This window comes from Schistocerca cancellata, chromosome 5, assembly GCF_023864275.1.
Source record: "Schistocerca cancellata isolate TAMUIC-IGC-003103 chromosome 5, iqSchCanc2.1, whole genome shotgun sequence".
NCBI lineage: Eukaryota > Metazoa > Arthropoda > Insecta > Orthoptera > Acrididae > Schistocerca > Schistocerca cancellata.
The window spans coordinates 557,446,018-557,464,596 of record NC_064630.1 but is presented as its reverse complement, the minus strand read 5'-3'; the positions used below and the strand labels follow the sequence as shown (position 1 = coordinate 557,464,596).

Below are 18,579 nucleotides of genomic sequence, written 5' to 3'. Positions count from 1 at the left end.
AAAGCATGCTGATTCGTGCACTCGATTGCGACAAAGAATGTGGATGCAGTGCATTGTCGGCTGCGATCCAGACCCATCACAGGTAGGCAGAACAGGTTTTCTATGTGCAGGCGTTCCGTGGCTCATCGGTAATTTGTATGGACCACCCTACTGCTTTCAAGATGGACGTGTGCTAAATATGATGCCAACAGCATACCACTGGTGAAAAGTGTCGTGAAATCATATACCCAAGACCCAAATCAGCTACACTGTATGCGCCCAGGCAGGTACTACTAGAGTACTGCCTCTCTGGCTGTACCATGAGTCTCTCCAAGCAGGTACTCATGTGTCTCTGCCAGCAGGTTGTAGACGGTAGTTTGCATTCACTAGATATGGCCATAAAACAGAGGAAGGCATCTAACGAAACAGCAGTGCCAGTTTTCAGTAGTCAAGTTCCACTAAAACCTACTGGCTGCTGGCTTGGAGGCGAACTCTTCTCTCGGCGACAGACAGCACATTACCATTCGCCAACCAAGTTACCTTGTGATCAGAAAGACTGTCATCCTATCAGAATCAGAAATGCTGGTTGGATGTCCACTGAGGCTGAGGCTTGTAAAAGAAGGGTATTATGCTTGATGTAACGCCATCGCGGCCGGCAGTTTGGTCACTGGTACTTGTTATCTGAACGTGTCAGCAGCCTTTGTCCCCCCTGTGATGTCTCAATTATTGTCAGCTCTCCTTGACTTCGTACTTTCTGTCAGTGCTATGACGTCGTGGAGCAACTGAGTTTGAATGTTATGTGTTATGGCTCTGTATTGTAAGGTTCGTAGAATGACTTATTAAAAGCTGTCATACTGAACCATTTGCACTCCTTAATTACAGCTCGGTGTGTAAATACATTACGAATGGCGCCCTACCTTCTGCATCAGTGGCACTCTTTTCGTGGCCCAGATACCAAATGTGACACATGGTATGAGCCAGGTCTCATTCTCTGCCATCTGAGCCAAGTCGTAATTTTAAAAATTAATTTATTTGCTCACCCAGGAATTAGATGTGTTGTGCAACAATCCCTCCCTCTTCAAAAAAATTGCTTACTAATTTTATTTTGGTGTCAACCTATAACAACGTCATTTTACATAGATTACATTTACACTGGAATATGCTGTATAATATCGATTAATATCTCATAAGACTGAGTTACTTTACTTTTTTCCCCCTTAAATCCAGGTTTTACTCTCGAATATGGTCGAGAGCTATTTCGTTCTAGTTGCTATATTGTAATTACATATGTTGGTAAAACTGATTCAGTTTCTACTTCTTAGTTATGACGTCAACCCATTCTGTGATGCTCTGGTGCAAAGGTACACAATGTGATTAAAAGTATCCGGACACCTGGCTGAAAATGACTTACAGTTCGTGGCGCCTTCATCGGTAATGCTGGAATTCAGTATAGTCTTGGCCCACGCTTAACCTTGATGACAGCTTCCATTCTCGCAGACATACGTTCAGTCAGGTCCTGGAAGGTTTCTTGGGGAATGGCAGCCCATTCTTCACGGACTGCTGCACTGAGGAGAGGTATCGATATCGGTCATAAGGCCGGGCACAAAGTCGGCGTTCCAAAACATCCCAAAGGTGTTTCATAGGATTCAGGTCAAGACTCTGTGCAGCCGTCCATTACAGGGATGTGCTGTGGTAGTGCCACGCAAAACAACAAGAGGTGCAAGCCCCCTTCATGAAGAACACGACCACACCATAACACCACCGCCTCCGAATTTTACTGTTGGCACTGCACACTCTGGTAGATGACGTTCAACGGGCATTCACCATACCCACACCCTACCATCGGATCGCCACATTGTGTACCGTGATTAGTCACTCCACACAACGTTTTCCCACTGTTCAATCGTCCAATGTTTACGCTCCTTACTCCAAGCGAGGCGTCGTTTGGCATTTACCGGCGTGATGTGTGGCTTATGAGCAGTCGCTCGACCATGAAATCCAAGTTTTCTCACCTCCCGGCTAGCTGTCATAGTACTTTCATTGGATCCTAATGCAGTTTGGAATTCCTGTTTGATGGTCTGGATAGATGTCTCCTATTAGACATTACGACCCTCTTCAACTGTCGGCGGTCTCTGTCAGTCAACAGACGAGATCGGCATGTACGCTTTTGTGCTGTGCGTGTCCTTTCACGTTTCCATTTCACTATCACATCGGAACCAGTGGACCTAGAGAAGTTTAGGAGTGTGGAAATCTCGCGTACAGACGTATGACACAAGTGATACCCACACCTGACAACGTTCGAAGTCCGTGAGTTCCGCGGAGCGCCCCCTTCTGCTCTCTCACGATGTCTCATGGCTACTGAGGTCGCTGATGTGCAGTACCTGGCAGTAGGTGGCAGCACAATGCACGTAATATGAAAAACGTATGTTTTGGGGGGTGTCCGGATACTTTTGATCATATAGTGTACGTCCAGAGGATTGGCGACTTTGTGCCTCAGGCGTATGTAAAGTAAAGAAGTTGCCAAAAGCAACACAGCTGTGCTAGTAGTAGAAACACTGGTGATAGTCTGATGCTGTTTTCCCAGAAATATCAGATACGTTCGAACGTCTGTTCCATAGTAATATGCCCCTTTTCTGATGCAATCACTTTATTTATTACATACTGCAAAAATACTTATGGTGCCTTGTGGGCAGCATGAGTATCTGGTAGCACATTCCTCACCACCTTCCCGAGTTTTCTGTTCTGTTGTCACACTGGTACCGGAATTTGTAGTAATTCATCAACTGCACTATCGAATAGTTTTACTCGTCTGATATGTACAATGGAAGTCTTAGTTGGTAACTGAATCTTAACAGTGACGGGGAAGGTCATTTCCATGACTTGATATAGACTGATGTACTTCTCCGGAAACTTTGTGGTTTTCTCTTTCGGTGTATGAGAATTGGTAACCAACAACCATTGGCCAACTCTGATATGTGGAAGTTGGCTTACAGTTGCCCCAAACACACTCGTCTTTCCAGAGCTTTCGAGTTTCTTCGTCTGACTTCACGTGAACCTTCGTGTACCCTTTGGCAAACTCTTTTGCTTAACTGGAAGCTAACATAGAGTTTACCACATCGAAGGGAAACGGCATTTTCATTCCACAGACTACCTCATACATCGAGAGACCATTACTAGTATGGACCTCAGAACTGTACACGCCAACCACAAATTGTAGATACGTGTTCCATTCGGAATGTTGGGTGTTAACATAATGACTCCTGATTTTCGAGATTTTTTGATGAACACATTCCGTTCAGCCGTTTGATTGCAGTACGCAGCACAAGTGTTTCATCATATCAGATAAGAAGATTACACCTTGATCAATTCGTAAATTTTTGGTATGGCAAAATTAAGAATTCATTTATTCACTAGAGCTGAAACAAATGTAGCAGCCTGCTGGTCAGTAATAGCCGTTACAGATATAAATCGTGGAAAAGATGTTTTTTTCATCAGTCTTCTGACTGGTTTGAAGCGGCCCGCCACGAATTCCTCTCCTGTGCCAACCTCTTCAGCTCAGAGTATGATTTACAACCTACGTCCTCAATTATTTGCTGGATGTGTTACAATCTCTATCTTCCTCTACAGTTTTTGCACTCTATAACTCCCTCTAGTACAGTGGAAGTTATTCCGTGATGTCTTAATAGATGTCCTATCATCCTTGACCTTCTTATTGGCTGTGTTTTCTATACGACGGCAAAATTAGTCACATCAACCCAACTTGCTTTTAGATAAGACGTCATCGAGGAACACTGTTATATCCTCTGTTGCATTGCCAGAAAAAGGCGTTATCAAGTTTGCTACTACAGGGTTGATAGATGGAGAGGGTACACTAAGTATAACTGGATTCGTGATTTCCTGTCAGGAAGGTCGCAGTTCGTAGTAATAGACGGCAAATCATCGAGTAAAAGTGAAGTGATATCAGGTGTTCCCCAGGGAAGCGTCCTGGGACCTCTGCTGTTCCTGATCTATATAAATGACCTGGGTGACACTCTGAGCAGTTCTCTTCGGTTGTTCGCAGATGATGCTGAAATTTACCGTCTAGTAAGGTCATCCGAAGACTAGTATCAGTTGCAAAGCGATTTAGAAAAGATTGCTGTATGGTGTGGCAGGTGGCAGTTGACGCTAAATGACGATAAGGGTGAGGTGATCCACATGAGTTCCAAAAGAAATCCGTTGGAATTCGATTACTCGATAAATAGGACAACTCTCAAGGCTGTCAATTCAACTAAGTACCTGGGTGTTAAAATTACGAACAACTTCAGTTGGAAAGACCACATAGATAATATTGTGGGTAAGGCGAGCCAAAGGTTGCGTTTCTTGGCAGGACACTTAGAAGATGCAACAAGTCCACTAAAGCGACGGCTTACGCTACACTCGTTCGTCCTTTGTTAGAATATTGCTGCGCGGTTTGGGATCCTTACCAGGTGGGATTGACCGAGGACATCGAGAGGGTGCAAAAAAGGGCAGCTCGTTTTCTATTATCGCGTAATAAGCGAGTGAGTTTGGCAGATATGATACACGAGTTGGGATGGAAGTCATTAAAGCAAAGACGTTTTTCGTCGCGGCGAGATCTATTTGCGAAATTTCAGTCACCAACGTCCGAATGCGAAAATATTTGTTGAGCCCAATCTACATAGGTAGGAATGATCATCAAAATAAAATAAGAGAAATCAGAGCTCGAACAGAAAGGTTTAGGTGTTCGTTTTTCCCGCGCGCTGTTCGGGAGTGGAATGGTAGGATGAACCCTCTGCCAAGCACTTAAATGTGAATTGCAGAGTAATCATGTAGATGTAGATGTAACCTTAACTTTCTCAAGCTTTCCTAAAATGTATTGCTTCTTGGTACACATTACTTATCTCTGGTGCTTGTAATGTTCTAGTCCGCCAGCTTCCTGTTCAAGTGCTGTTTGTAACATAATGATCTGTTCCGTCATACCGGCAACAGAATCACCCGCATTAGTGGTGAACGTTTCTACCGGCATACCACTACTGCCGAAACATTAAGGAATATACAATACAAAATGGATGACGCCACATTCGTAATACAGGGAACAAAATACACAAAAGATTGCTCTAGTTCTCAGGTTGTGTCATAGCCCATCTACTTTCTTACAGTCTCATGCCAAATGACCCCGACGTCGACAAGTGAAACATATGGCTGGTACAGCCTTCATGCATCGTAACAGGTGCCACGACATATTGCAAAATGTACACTTGACGTGTTTCAAATAAGGTACATGACAGTTACACCCAAAACCAGAGAAGTCAGAAGGTTCACACAGTTTACTTTCAGTTTACCTTCTGGTTGCTTTCAGATAATGAACTCCCCTACGATTCACCGCGGCCAATGATTTACACAATGGAAAAGGCGAGTTAAAAGGTAAACAAAAAGTTTCCCACGCATTGCCCTGCAGTGTGCCATGCGTTGACTGCAAGGTGGGCAAAGCAGCTGTGTTGACGACAGAGGCATCAGAAACTGGCGCCAATCGTATTAAGTTACGGCCAATATTTGATACCAGTAGACTTCTCTTGGGTCCCCTTTGCCTGTGTTGGTATGACTTTTATGTCGTCCTTGTTTCGCCTGCCATGAATTATTTTATGCAAATAATCACCCAAAAACTATAACATCACGAGTGATGACCCATAAGCCCAAATCAGACAGACTACCACCGACAAGATATTCTCCTAAACAATTCGTGGCGTGCTATTGCCTACTAATGTAATAACAGATAATGCATATCATGTACACTCTGTCGTCACAGCACAATGATCCACACGAGATTAAATTCAAGACAATAACATATGCAAATGCAGATAACTACATAAACAAAGAAGCAATGGCAATCAAAAGCGAATAAAAAGGAAAAGAAATGTTTAACTTTTATGTCATTAGTACTGGTAGCAATTGTTTGCAATAATGAGGAATGTATCTTAAGTCAACGAGTTTGCAAAATTATTATGATTATGGAAAGAAATAATTAAGTGAACGAAACGTAGTTTTAACTATTGTTTTGAATGTTATGGAAAAGAAATGAGAATAATGTTACAATTACGTAAAATGAATAACCAAAAAGGTTACTGTTGTATCTGTGCACTGTGTTTCTACATCGCTGATTTTCGAATCAGCCAATGTTCCTTCAAACTCGTTTCCACTTAGCTGATGCTGTCGGCGAGTCGTCGACATCCGCGTCGTTAATACATGATCCTTGAGCGAGAATCCAATAAATGGCATTGCCTTGCTGAGCTCCTTGACCGTGGGTGCCTGTTGAGAATCTAACAGGAACACTCGATGTCTGCAGAATTAATTCCAATTTGCTTATCTGTATGAAATGACAAACATAAGACATTCTTCTTTTCATAAACGCCTGTCGTGATCTGACATCATAATATTTGTTACACAGCTTAGCCACAGTTTTCAGATTTATGCTTTACTACTTGATCACAATGCGGCGCCGGCTGCGGTGGCCGAGCGGATCTAGGCGCTTCAATCCAGAACCGCGCGACTGCTACCGTCTCAGGTTCGAATTCTGCCTCGGGCATGGATGTGTGTGATGTCCTTAGGTTGGTTAGGTTTAAGTAGTTCTAAGTTCTATGGGACTCATGACCTTCGATTTTAAGTCCCATAGTGCTCAGAGCCATTTGAACCATTTGAACCACAATGCGGCACTTCTCACAGTATGTTTACGGTGTGCACACAGCTTACCGGCCTGCATATCAAACTTCTATGGTTAATGAGTCACACGGCACTCACGACGAAAGAGCAATGCGACACTAATGTTACTAATTCGTTAATCGCGGTACATATCGAAATATAGCACTGTTGAAACACGTGATATTTACCAACGGGCACGAGCACAACGCCTGGTAATACACGCGAACTACGAAAATCATCTCCATTCTCTTCTTCTCGCTCCGCACTTTCTGTTTGTGCCTTTCTCTGTCTGCCTGTCCACATGGTTCCACACCGCTTATATATGCCACTTCACATAACACTTTCGGAAATGCTTGATAGGTTCCCGGAAATTACGCCGGATAATATTGTAGAAACCGCACAATATTTCAGCGAGACAACTGCCCGCCATCTTCAGGTGCTACTGTCTCGTCGCTTTTTCTTCTTTTATTGAATTTTATTAAGCAGGCAGCAGCTTAGTATGCCGCTCTGCAGCCTACAGACTTTGTTAGAAAAATGAAGAGAATAAATAATAAAAACAGGCGATAAAATCGGAGACTTAAAGAGTAACATGGCGAAAAGAAATCGTGGAACGTAAAACAAAGAACAGAGGGATGATGACGCTAAGAAAATACATACAAAGCAGACAGGTAAAACAATAGACAGACAATTTAAAAAAACACGGCGACAGTCTGGTTTCTGTTCGCAAAAGACATAAAATTCACACCCAGCATGGTTTCTGTTCGCAACACGAGAAAGACGAACAACACTGAACAGTCACTGGAACACTGCACTAAAAAGTTGGCAAATGTGACATACCACAGCCGAGAGCAGGTGGGGGAAACTGGACAGATGATGGGAAAATAAAAAATGGGGGGAGCCGGGAAAGGAGCTGATGGAGGATGAGGACCCATAAGAGGGGTGGGGGGCGCTGGGCAGACGCGACAGGGAGTGGGGTAGGCAGAGGAGGGGAATACAAAAGGACTCGGGGGGGGGGAGAAGGGAGGTAGGGAGAGATTTAGTGGGGAGAAAACAGGACGGAAGGGGGGGAGAGGGAGCCCAGGGAAAGGACAGAGGAAAGGAGGGAGAGTGAGGATCAGAGTTGATAGGAGGGATAAATGGAGGGAGAGAGGGCATCATCCGGGAGGGGGAATTGATGGAAGCTACCTTGGGAAAGGAGATGTAGGGTGTAGAGATGGAGGGTAGGATGTACACAATGGTGAAGACGTGGCAGGGGGTGGGGATTGGAGAGGAGTGGAGCAACCAGGGGGTGAGGGGGTTCAAGACGGCGGGAGGTGTAGAGGATGCGGATATGTTCGAGGAATAGGAGCAGATGGGGGAAAGGAATGAGATCATAGAGGATCCGCGTGGGGGACGGGAGGCGTATACGGAAGGCGAGGCAGAGTGCATGACGCTCAAGGATCTGGAGGGACTTATAGAATTTGGGGGGGGGGTCTCGTCGCTGAGAAGCTCGCCAATTTATATGCTGGCTTTTTTGAGCATACTGACTGTGTTGCTATGGGTAGCCCTCTGTCTCCCATAGTAGCAAATCTTTTTATGGAAGATTTCGAGGACAAAGCACTTCAGACGGCGGTTTTGAAACCCAAATGTTTTTGGAGATATGTAGATGATACGTTTGTGGTATGGCCGCATGGGACAGCAACGCTTCCTTCTTTCCTGGAACATCTGAACTCCCTCCATCCAACCATCTGTTTCACCATGGAGGTAGAAAAAGACCAAGATCCTCTCGCATGCTTACTGGGACTCCATCATCAAAGAGGCGGTCGAAGTACGTACAAGCAGTGACCTAATAAACAGAGACACGGGATTTCACCTGAGCAAAGCCTGGGAGCCAGCCTTGATGGCACTAAGGAATCGTCAGCCACAGATTAGCAACTGCACCGAGTCAACGCAGATGGGAAGCCTTAGCGCAGATGCTTAAATCGCGCGCCAACACCTCGCGCGCGCTAAAGCGGTCCGTCCCTCCCGGTCGCATTTTCCCGCGCCGCGGCGCGCTTCCGCAGACCGCGACCCGTTTCTCCAGCAGAGGGCTCTGTTATTCGACGCTGTCTACGATTGGTCTTCGATGACGTTATGCCCCGCTGGCGCCTGCGCTGTTCTAGAAAGCCAGCATATAAATTGGCGAGCTTCTCAGCGACGAGACAGTATCACCTGAAGATGGCGGGCAGTTGTCTCGCTGAAATATTGTGCGGTTTCTACAATATTATCCGGCGTAATTCCCGGGAACCTATCAAGCAGATGCAGTGCCGGGAAAGCCTCAAACAGCACTTTCAGAAATATTAAGTACATCGAATTACTGTTTCATACAAAATTAAAATTCATGTCATTCTGTGCATGGAAAGAAGAATTTAAACGACATGTTAATTAACGTGAAAACTTGCAACAATAGAAAATGGCAATTATATTCATGACCACTACATGACGTAAAGAGAAACATAGTTTTACAAAGAAATAACTTTACCAAACTTATCCTGAAATTATTCTTTCAGTGTACCACGAAAAACAGGCAAAAGAAGAAGAAAGAGCGTACAGGGAAAAGAGAAAAATGTCTCTCCATCGATCTGTAGTTTATGTTCACAATCTGTATCAAACCTGTCCTCGGATTGTAGGCCACCACAACAATTTTGTACGTAGCGAAAGAAGTTGGCTGGGAATTAATTCCAAATAAATAAACAAGACGCCAGAACGTGAGAAAGAGTGGAGCCATTTTTGAATCCGTCTTTAACAGTGAGATTCTGACTATTCGTATTTCCATAAACAATGATCGCAGGTGGCCATGTATCTTTGTCCTATAGGAAACGTCTTGCTGCAAATAATCACGGAGCGTGGAATAAAGGTTCTGCTTGGCAGGTCCGGAGCTCGTGGCCTAGTGGCTAGCGTTGCTGCCTCTGCATTGCGGGGTCCGGGTTCGATTCCCGGCCGGGTTGGGGATTTTTCTCTGTCCGGAGCTGTTTGTGTTGTCCTAATCATTTCATCATCATCGTCATCGTCATCATCCGTGACAGCGGCTAGATTGGACTGTGTAAAAAGTGGGACTGCGTAAAACCAATCATCATCATCATCATCATCATCATCATCTGTTTGGCGGTGCCTACACCTCATTGGCTGACTCTGGCCGCATTGCTTTCCAGTTCTACTAGATATCTCGGATTCTTTTGTGATAGATTTCAGTGTCAATATTAACAGGCTCTATATCACTGTAATTGTCTTTCGAGAGCTACTAAATGCAGTTATGGTAAGTACAGGGTTCCATTAAAAACTATACTTTATTCAGTATCTCGGTTGTACCAGAGTTCAGAGCATTCCATACAAAACGTCACGTGCCCCTCAACATGTTACCAATTGTGGAAAACCTCGTTTCGATATCTGGAACCATTCACGAAATAAAAGTTGTGATACGTTACTCACCATGTATACTCGATGTGGAACCGTGAACATATGGTGTAGCAATCCAGCTGCTGTTGCTTCATTCTCATGCTGGCATTCGCTAGGGCTATAATGAATTTCACGTCTTAGAGAAGCAAGCTTCATCTGCAGCAACATTTCTCGATTTCAAATTGCCATATACGGACTACTGACGTGAAATCAAGAGCCACGGATAGGAACGTGTCACAACAAACTAAAGATGGATATCATGCACATTTACGTACGTGCGTGTGATTCTGAGTCAGTTTCTCGTACAAAATTTGACTGTGAAAAATCGGAAATTTTTAGACATCCATTAATGTGGGATACCACCTCCCTCGATTAGCTTTTTCTATTTTGTTTACTTAAGTGTTTGATAACTTATTAGGAGTTTAGGAAAACACCTCTAGTTTTTCACTTCTTTATATCACTTAAGATTCAATTTAAGAAGTAGTGTGAACTTATATCTTATTTATCTATCTTGCTATGTTTTAAGAATTGACTGTGGGGAAAATGTGTCTGTTTGAGCGTTTAATTTTCTGAATACGCATACGTATATGAATTTCGTACGATTTACTACAAAATGTTGACGTGTATTTTAGTTGGCCAAATAAAACAAAAAGAGGTTTCTAGTGTTAGTGATCACGTATGTAAAGTTGTTCCGAAATATGGAATAAAGACCGCTTTTTCAGTCAGTACAAAATAATAGTCTTTCTGCCGCAAACGGACGATCCTGATCACTGAATACCACGTGAGTCTCTGAACTGGCAAGTGGCTGTGGCAACTCCTTTATAGGCGCAACTGGGAGGACAATAAAAGAATGGATTATAGAGCGGGAAGGCCATGCATGTTTAAACCAATGTATGAAATCTGCGGTAGTGGAACTGCCGACAGGACATAAACAACGTATGAGTGCTTGCTAAGGAATGTAACATTATAGAGAGGGAGTCAAAAGGTTAGATATCGCTAGGGACGAGGGTATGATATCGTGATGAAGGTCCCTACTCACTTTCTTTGCTGATTATTGCTATCTATGCAACGACGGCCGAAAATTTCATCTAATAACAGCACCTCTTCTGAACAAAAAAGAGGAAACCTCCCTTTTATTAATGAACATGACACTGATCTTAAAGAGTTCAGCTAACAGGGGACACTAAAAGATCCTGAAAAGTATCCCAGCAGAGATGTCAAAACGTCGTTTGTGAAGAAGATATTTGAAGAGGAACAACTTTGAAGAATGTACGATCATAGACTGCTAGAAGCCAAGCGCACTTCCTTTGATGTTTAGGCAAATATTTACAATTTGTTTTTTACAAGACGTAGCTGGAGTAAACTGAAGGCAATTCTGCTCATGTCGTCTCTCGAACGACGGTTTGTTTCCCATTACAAACCAAACGATTGTTAAAACAGAATTTTGCGCTCCCATTTGGCACAGCGGTCCCAAATTAGTTTAGTGCGATATTCATGTTAACTCCGTCTATTAGCAGGAGCAGTGAACTGCGAAGAATATCCTAGTACTCAAGCAGCGACTGAGCAGCGCCTCTGTATGACGGTAGCAGTCAGAGCAGGCCAAGGCGGTGCCGACGCAGCTGGAATACTGGTTATTCGTCGTGTTTTACTGTCCCGGTTAGCACACAACGATAAAACGGATGATGCGCTAGATTACCTTGTGACGGCTCTGTCGAATGGGCACGTAAAATTCCACTTTAAAAAGTCATTTTATTTGTAACGGGAAACAAACCGACGCTTTCCGTTGAAGCCGGGCATCGTTTGAAAAACGTGATGAGCTGCATTGCTTATGGCTGACTCCAGCAACACGTTACAAAAAATAAATTTCAAATATCTGTCGGAACCCCAGAGAAAATGTTCCTGACGACTCTCAGGAGAGACACGCTATATAACAGTTATACTCAGGTACTTTGAACATCATGAAATACAAAGTACGTCAGTGAATCGACTTCATATCGCAATTTGGTAAAAAAAAAAATACTGCGTTCCTGAAGATCGCTTTGGAGCTGTGGAACTTCCACTGTTTGAGCTCTCTTGCCTTCTATCTCATACACGTCAACTGCAATTCTCGAATGCCAACATCAGCGTCGCCACTTTAAATGACTGTATCAGAAATCAAGTGTGAGGCCATCATAAAACTGTATCACGAATCATTGAAAATACTGCGCATCATTTGTCGAAAATATATGATTTATTTACTACACATTTTCGACAACTGGTGCGTAATATTCTCTGTATCAAACATCTCGCAAGAAACTTGGCAGTTTCTGATTCAGGCTGTCCACTTAATATGTATTACATGAATACGTTATTAAGACAGTCATAGAAGTGTTAAGAACAAGAAAATATTTGAACCACGTCTGAGCTGTGTAAAATGGGATCTACTATCGGCTGCTCAATAATTATCTGACATGTTGCAGAGACCCAGCGTATCATATACGAACACGATTTTGAGAAACTAACATCGTCTTTAGCTTTATTTGCTTTGGTATTTTGGAATGAGGGGGCTGTTGACTACTTTTAGTTCTGTTTTATGAGAAAATAAAGTTAATCAATATTACTAAATATTCCTACACGAATCCGTATTGGACTGGTGGGAAACATTATAGGTTGTAGAATGAAATTTTCACTCTACAGCGGAGTGTGCGCTGATATGAAACTTCCTGGCAGATTAAAACTGTGTGCCGGACCGAGACTCGAACTCGGGACCTTTGCCTTTCGCGGGTAAGTGCTCTACCAACTCAGCTACCCAAGTTTGGAAGGTGGGAGACGAGATACTGGCAGAAGTAAAGCTGTAAGGACGGGGCGTGAGTCGTGCTTGGGTAGCTCAGTTGGTAGAGCACTTGCCCGTGAAAGGCAAAGGTCCCGAGTTCGAGTCTCGGTCCGGCACACAGTTTTAATCTGTCAGAAAGTTTCATATCAGCGCACATTCCGCTGTAGAGTGAAAATTTCATTCTAGAAACATCCCCCAGGCTATGGCTAAGCCATGTCGCCGCAATAGCCTTTCTTTCAGGAGTGCTAGTTCTGCAAGGTTCACAGGAGAGCTCTGTAAAGTTTGGTAGGTAGGAGAGGACGGGGGGCGTGAGTCGTGCTTGGGTAGCTGAGTTGGTAGAGCACATCTTACGTTGTTGATCCGCAGAGTGAGTCGAAAGAAACGGAATGGTCGTTCATACGAAATATAACGTAATTTGAGAACTAAACGTGCAATACAACCGGTTGGTAGAGACTATTCATGAAATAACTCCATACTACATCGCATTTTATTTCTGTTACGTGAACTGCGAGACGCAAAATTTCAATGTGAAGCCTGCATAGTCGCAGGTACCACTCACCGCAGTAATGCTGACCTGACCACAGCAGTCGGACATCGCGACCATAGAAAACTACACACGTATCCGGAAACACGTCACCTGAGCTGTAAGTGAATAGTTGCAGCCAGGAACCAGCGACAATTGTGGAGCAGCGCAGATTTTGTATGCAGAGCCACGACACCCACCACGGTAACCGTCCGCCCCCCTCCCCCCCCCCCCCCCCCCACCGCCACCACAAATCACACCCGCCGAGCACTGCATTTCAAGAGGAAAAGTGCTGCGTGTGCGCATTACGAATTCCAGTCGTCCGAACATGCAACTGCAGTATGTAAATCAAATTCGTGTGAGCTAAAAGCGCAACTTCTTCATCCTTACATCCTTCTACTACCTAAGTAAAAACATGATAAGACACTGCAGCGACGTATGTTAAGAAAAAATGTAATAATGATTCTCCGTAAAACGTTTTGTTGCACAAGCGTGTGGAAACCTCATTTGATTTTAAAATGTACCTATCTGGTGCAAAGGACCCTCGTCCGAAATCGACCGAGTCTAACATAAGCGAAAATAGTTATGATACCACTGACAATAGAGCTCCTCTACTGCAAGCTCTTTGCTTTCCCCATTTGGGAGTAGTTTTTATGGAGTAAAAGAAGAAATAAATGTCCAGTAGACATGGGCTCTATAGTGCATACCTCAAGATCTCTAAGCTGTTGTTATCTTTGCTACGATAAAACACATCTCTTCCATTAAACAAGTCCCATAGCTCTTCAGGAACGCAATTTAGAGTCCTTGTTTATTGGACGTATTTTCCTTGTTTTGGTCCATACTAACCCCGCTCAAAATATGTAAAGCAAAGAGCTTACAGTAGATGAGCAAAATTGTTAGATGTATCAGAACGATTCACGCTTATAACTTTCGAGTCTGTCGTTTCCTGACCAGGCTCCCTTACCTCAAATTAATACAGTTACTCTTCTCCTTCATTCCCGAAACGGTCTAGAATCATCACGGAATCACCCTGTACATCCTTTATTAAGATAAGTGATTTAAAATACTACACTATGGCCATTAAAATTGCTACACCAAGAAGAAATGCAGATGATAAACGGGTATTCATTGGACAAATATATAATACTAGAACTGACATGTGATTACATTTTCACGCAATTTGGGTGCATAGATCCTGAGAAATCAGTACCCAGAACAACCTGGCCGTAATAAAGGCCTGATACGCCTGGGCATTGAGTCAAACAGACCTTGGGTGGCTTGTTCAAGTACAGCTGCCCATGCAGCTTCAACACGATACCACAATTCATCAAGAGTAGCAACTGGCGTATTGTCACGAGCCAGTTGATCGGCCACCATTGACCAGACGTTTTGAATTGGTGAGAGATCTGGAGAATGTGCAGGCCAGGGCAGCAGTCGAACATTTTCTGTATCCAGAAAGGCCCGTACAGGACCTGCAACATGCGGTCGTGCACTATCCTGGTGAAATGTAGGGTTTCGCAGGGATCGAATGAAGGGTAGAGCCACGGGTTGTAACACATCTGAAATGCAACGTCCACTGTTCAAAGTGCCGTCAATGCGAACAAGAGGTGATCGAGACCTGTAACCAATGGCACCCCATACCATCACGCCGGGTGATACGCCAGTACGGCGATGACGAATACATGCTTCCAATGTGCGTTCACGGCGATGTCGCCAAACACTGATGCGACCATCATGATGCTGTAAACAGAACCTGGATTCATTCGAAAAAATGACGTTTTGCCATTCGTGTACCCAGGTTCGTCGTTGAGTACACCATCGCAGGCGCTCCTGTCTGTGATGCAGGGTCAAGGGTAACCGCAGCCATGGTCTCCCAGCTGATAGTCCATGCTGCTGCAAACGTCGTCGAACTGTTCGTGCAGATGGTTGTTGTTTTGCAAAGTCCCAACCTATTGACTCAGGGATCGAGACGTGGCTGCACGATCAGTTACAGCCATTCGGATAAGATGCCTGTCATCTCGACTGCTAGTGATACGAGGCCGTTGTGATCCAGCACGGCGTTCCGTGTTACCCTCCTGAACCTACCGATTCCATATTCTGCTAACAGTCATTGGATCTCGACCAACGCGAGCAGCAACGTCGCGATACGATAAACCGCAATCGCAATAGGCTACAATCCGACCTTTATCAAAGTCGGAAACGTGATGGTACGCATTTCTCCTCCTTACACGAGGCATCACAACAACGTTTCACCAGGTAACGCCGGTCAACTGCTATTTGTGTATGAGAAATCGGTTGGAAACTTTCCTCATGTCTGCACGTTGTAGGTGTCGCCACCGGCGCCAGCCTTGTATGAATGCTGTGAAACGCTAATCATTTGCATATCACAGCATCTTCTTCCTGTCGGTTAAACTTCGCGTCTGCAGCACATCATCTTCGTGGTGCAGCAATTTTAGTGGCCAGTAGTGTACACTAGCTGAATGACCTTTCAATTGTTCAAAAACCTTTTTCAAACATATCGTCAAAAGGGGTTACGCTGTGTGGAAAGGCGCTGGACGCTTTGTGACCGTAGGTGCTCCTCCTTGGAGTCTGAGTGTAGTAAAAAGATTTTACAATAATTGTAACTTTTGCTTTGGTTTGGACACTGCACTAGTGCGAACGCTTGTAGTGATTAATAGCACTTTTGTTAATACGTGTGCTATTGTTAACCACCATTACGACATGTATTAATTTAACCTCATTTACGCGACACAGTTGGTGTCCGATAAATACACTCCTGGAAATGGAAAAAAGATCACATTGACACCGGTGTGTCAGACCCACCATACTTGCTCCGGACACTGCGAGAGGGCTGTACAAGCAATGATCACACGCACGGCACAGCGGACACACCAGGAACCGCGGTGTTGGCCGTCGAATGGCGCTAGCTGCGCAGCATTTGTGCACTGCCGCCGTCAGTGTCAGCCAGTTTGCCGTGGCATACGGAGCTCCATCGCAGTCTTTAACACTGGTAGCATGCCGCGACAGCGTGGACGTGAACCGTATGTGCAGTTGACGGACTTTGAGCGAGGGCGTATAGTGGGCATGCGGGAGGCCGGGTGGACGTACCGCCGAATTGCTCAACACGTGGGGCGTGAGGTCTCCACAGTACATCGATGTTGTCGCCAGTGGTCGGCGGAAGGTGCACGTGCCCGTCGACCTGGGACCGGACCGCAGCGACGCACGGATGCACGCCAAGACCGTAGGATCCTACGCAGTGCCGTAGGGGACCGCACCGCCACTTCCCAGCAAATTAGGGACACTGTTGCTCCTGGGGTATCGGCGAGGACCATTCGCAACCGTCTCCATGAAGCTGGGCTACTGTCCCGCACACCGTTAGGCCGTCTTCCGCTCACGCCCCAACATCGTGCAGCCCGCCTCCAGTGGTGTCGCGACAGGCGTGAATGGAGGGACGAATGGAGACGTGCCTTGGTGCCAATGATGGTCGTATGCGTGTTTGGCGCCGTGCAGGTGAGCGCCACAATCAGGACTGCATACGACCGAGGCACACAGGGCCAACACCCGGCGTCATGGTGTGGGGAGCGATCTCCTACACTGGCCGTACACCACTGGTGATCGTCGAGGGGACACTGAATAGTGCACGGTACATCCAAACCGTCATCGAACCCATCGTTCTACCATTCCTAGACCGGCAAGGGAACTTGCTCTTCCAACAGGACAATGCACGTCCGCATGTATCCCGTGCCACCCAACGTGCTCTAGAAGGTGTAAGTCAACTACCCTGGCCAGCAAGATCTCCGGATCTGTCCCCCATTGAGCATGTTTGGGACTGGATGAAGCGTCGTCTCACGCGGTCTGCACGTCCAGCACGAACGCTGGTCCAACTGAGGCGCCAGGTGGAAATGGCATGGCAAGCCGTTCCACAGGACTACATCCAGCATCTCTACGATCGTCTCCATGGGAGAATAGCAGCCTGCATTGCTGCGAAAGGTGGATATACACTGTACTAGTGCCGACATTGTGCATGCTCTGTTGCCTGTGTCTATGTGCCTGTGGTTCTGTCAGTGTGATCATGTGATGTATCTGACCCCAGGAATGTGTCAATAAAGTTTCCCTTTCCTGGGACAATGAATTCACGGTGTTCTTATTTCAATTTCCAGGAGTGTATTATTTCGATTTGCTGTGAGTGTATTAATTTCAAGACAACAGAATATCTGAATTTCAAGGTATATAACATTTTTATTTATCTAAAAGTGACTGGTCTGAGTTCGTACATATTGATTGTTGCCGTAGGACTTTCGGACAGTGATTTCCGGATGATTCCCGATGAATCTGCTGTCACGGTCAGTTCATCCCGAGAATTACTGACACGTTACTATCTGTTTTTTTAAATACTGGCAACAGAAGGTTGCTACATGACCACGCCAAGCTGGAATGAAATAATTTGTACTAACACGTTGTTGTCTTTGTGAAATCTGCAAGAAAATCTATGAGTCATCTGAGTATAGTAATTTTCCTAGTACAGGATCTGAGGGTTATGTTCTTGAAGATTTCCTATCTCACTTTCTAATCTAGTACAGTCAGAATCATCTGATATAATTTGGCTACGTTTTAATTTTGTTACTGTTTTCATCTTACGATCTTTTTTCAAGGATACTGGGAGACGTCGCCGTTTGATTACGTTTCCTTGATTTTTCATTTCCGTTGCGAAGTTTTGCTTCATTTTCATTATTACTTGCTCAGTGTATAAACTCAATAACACCAGGGATGACTGTAAGCATGTCCCACTCCCTCCTCAACTACTATTTCTCTTTCATGTCTTTTGTCAGGTCTCTATAAAAGTTGTGGATAACCTTTAAATCACTACTACCTTCTGAATTTCCGAGAGTATATTCCTATAGACACTCATAAAACCTCTAAGTTCGTAGGCTTCCATGGCAAGTGTCACTTTCGATAGTAATTTTCTTGGGTGTTCGGCCATGTCATTAAGAAACATTAAAACAGCTAGAATACCAGTATTTTCAGCCTCTTTGCTGCGTTCCTCTTCGGAGCGACTGATTAAATTGCTGGGTCGGGTCGTATTCCTTATCCATGCCCATCATGCTTCGGTTATCAGGTTACAGCCGACATCACATTCTGGTATGCGCAGGACAGATCG

General features: G+C 44.8%; 1 non-coding gene across 1 annotated transcript; it reads left to right on the top strand.

The window, feature by feature from the left end:
• Positions 1-12,940: 12,940 nt before the first annotated feature.
• Trnas-uga (transfer RNA serine (anticodon UGA)) lies at positions 12,941-13,015 on the top strand. Its single transcript has one exon. It is a non-coding gene; the product is annotated as a tRNA-Ser (tRNA).
• The last annotated feature ends 5,564 nt before the right edge of the window (positions 13,016-18,579 follow it).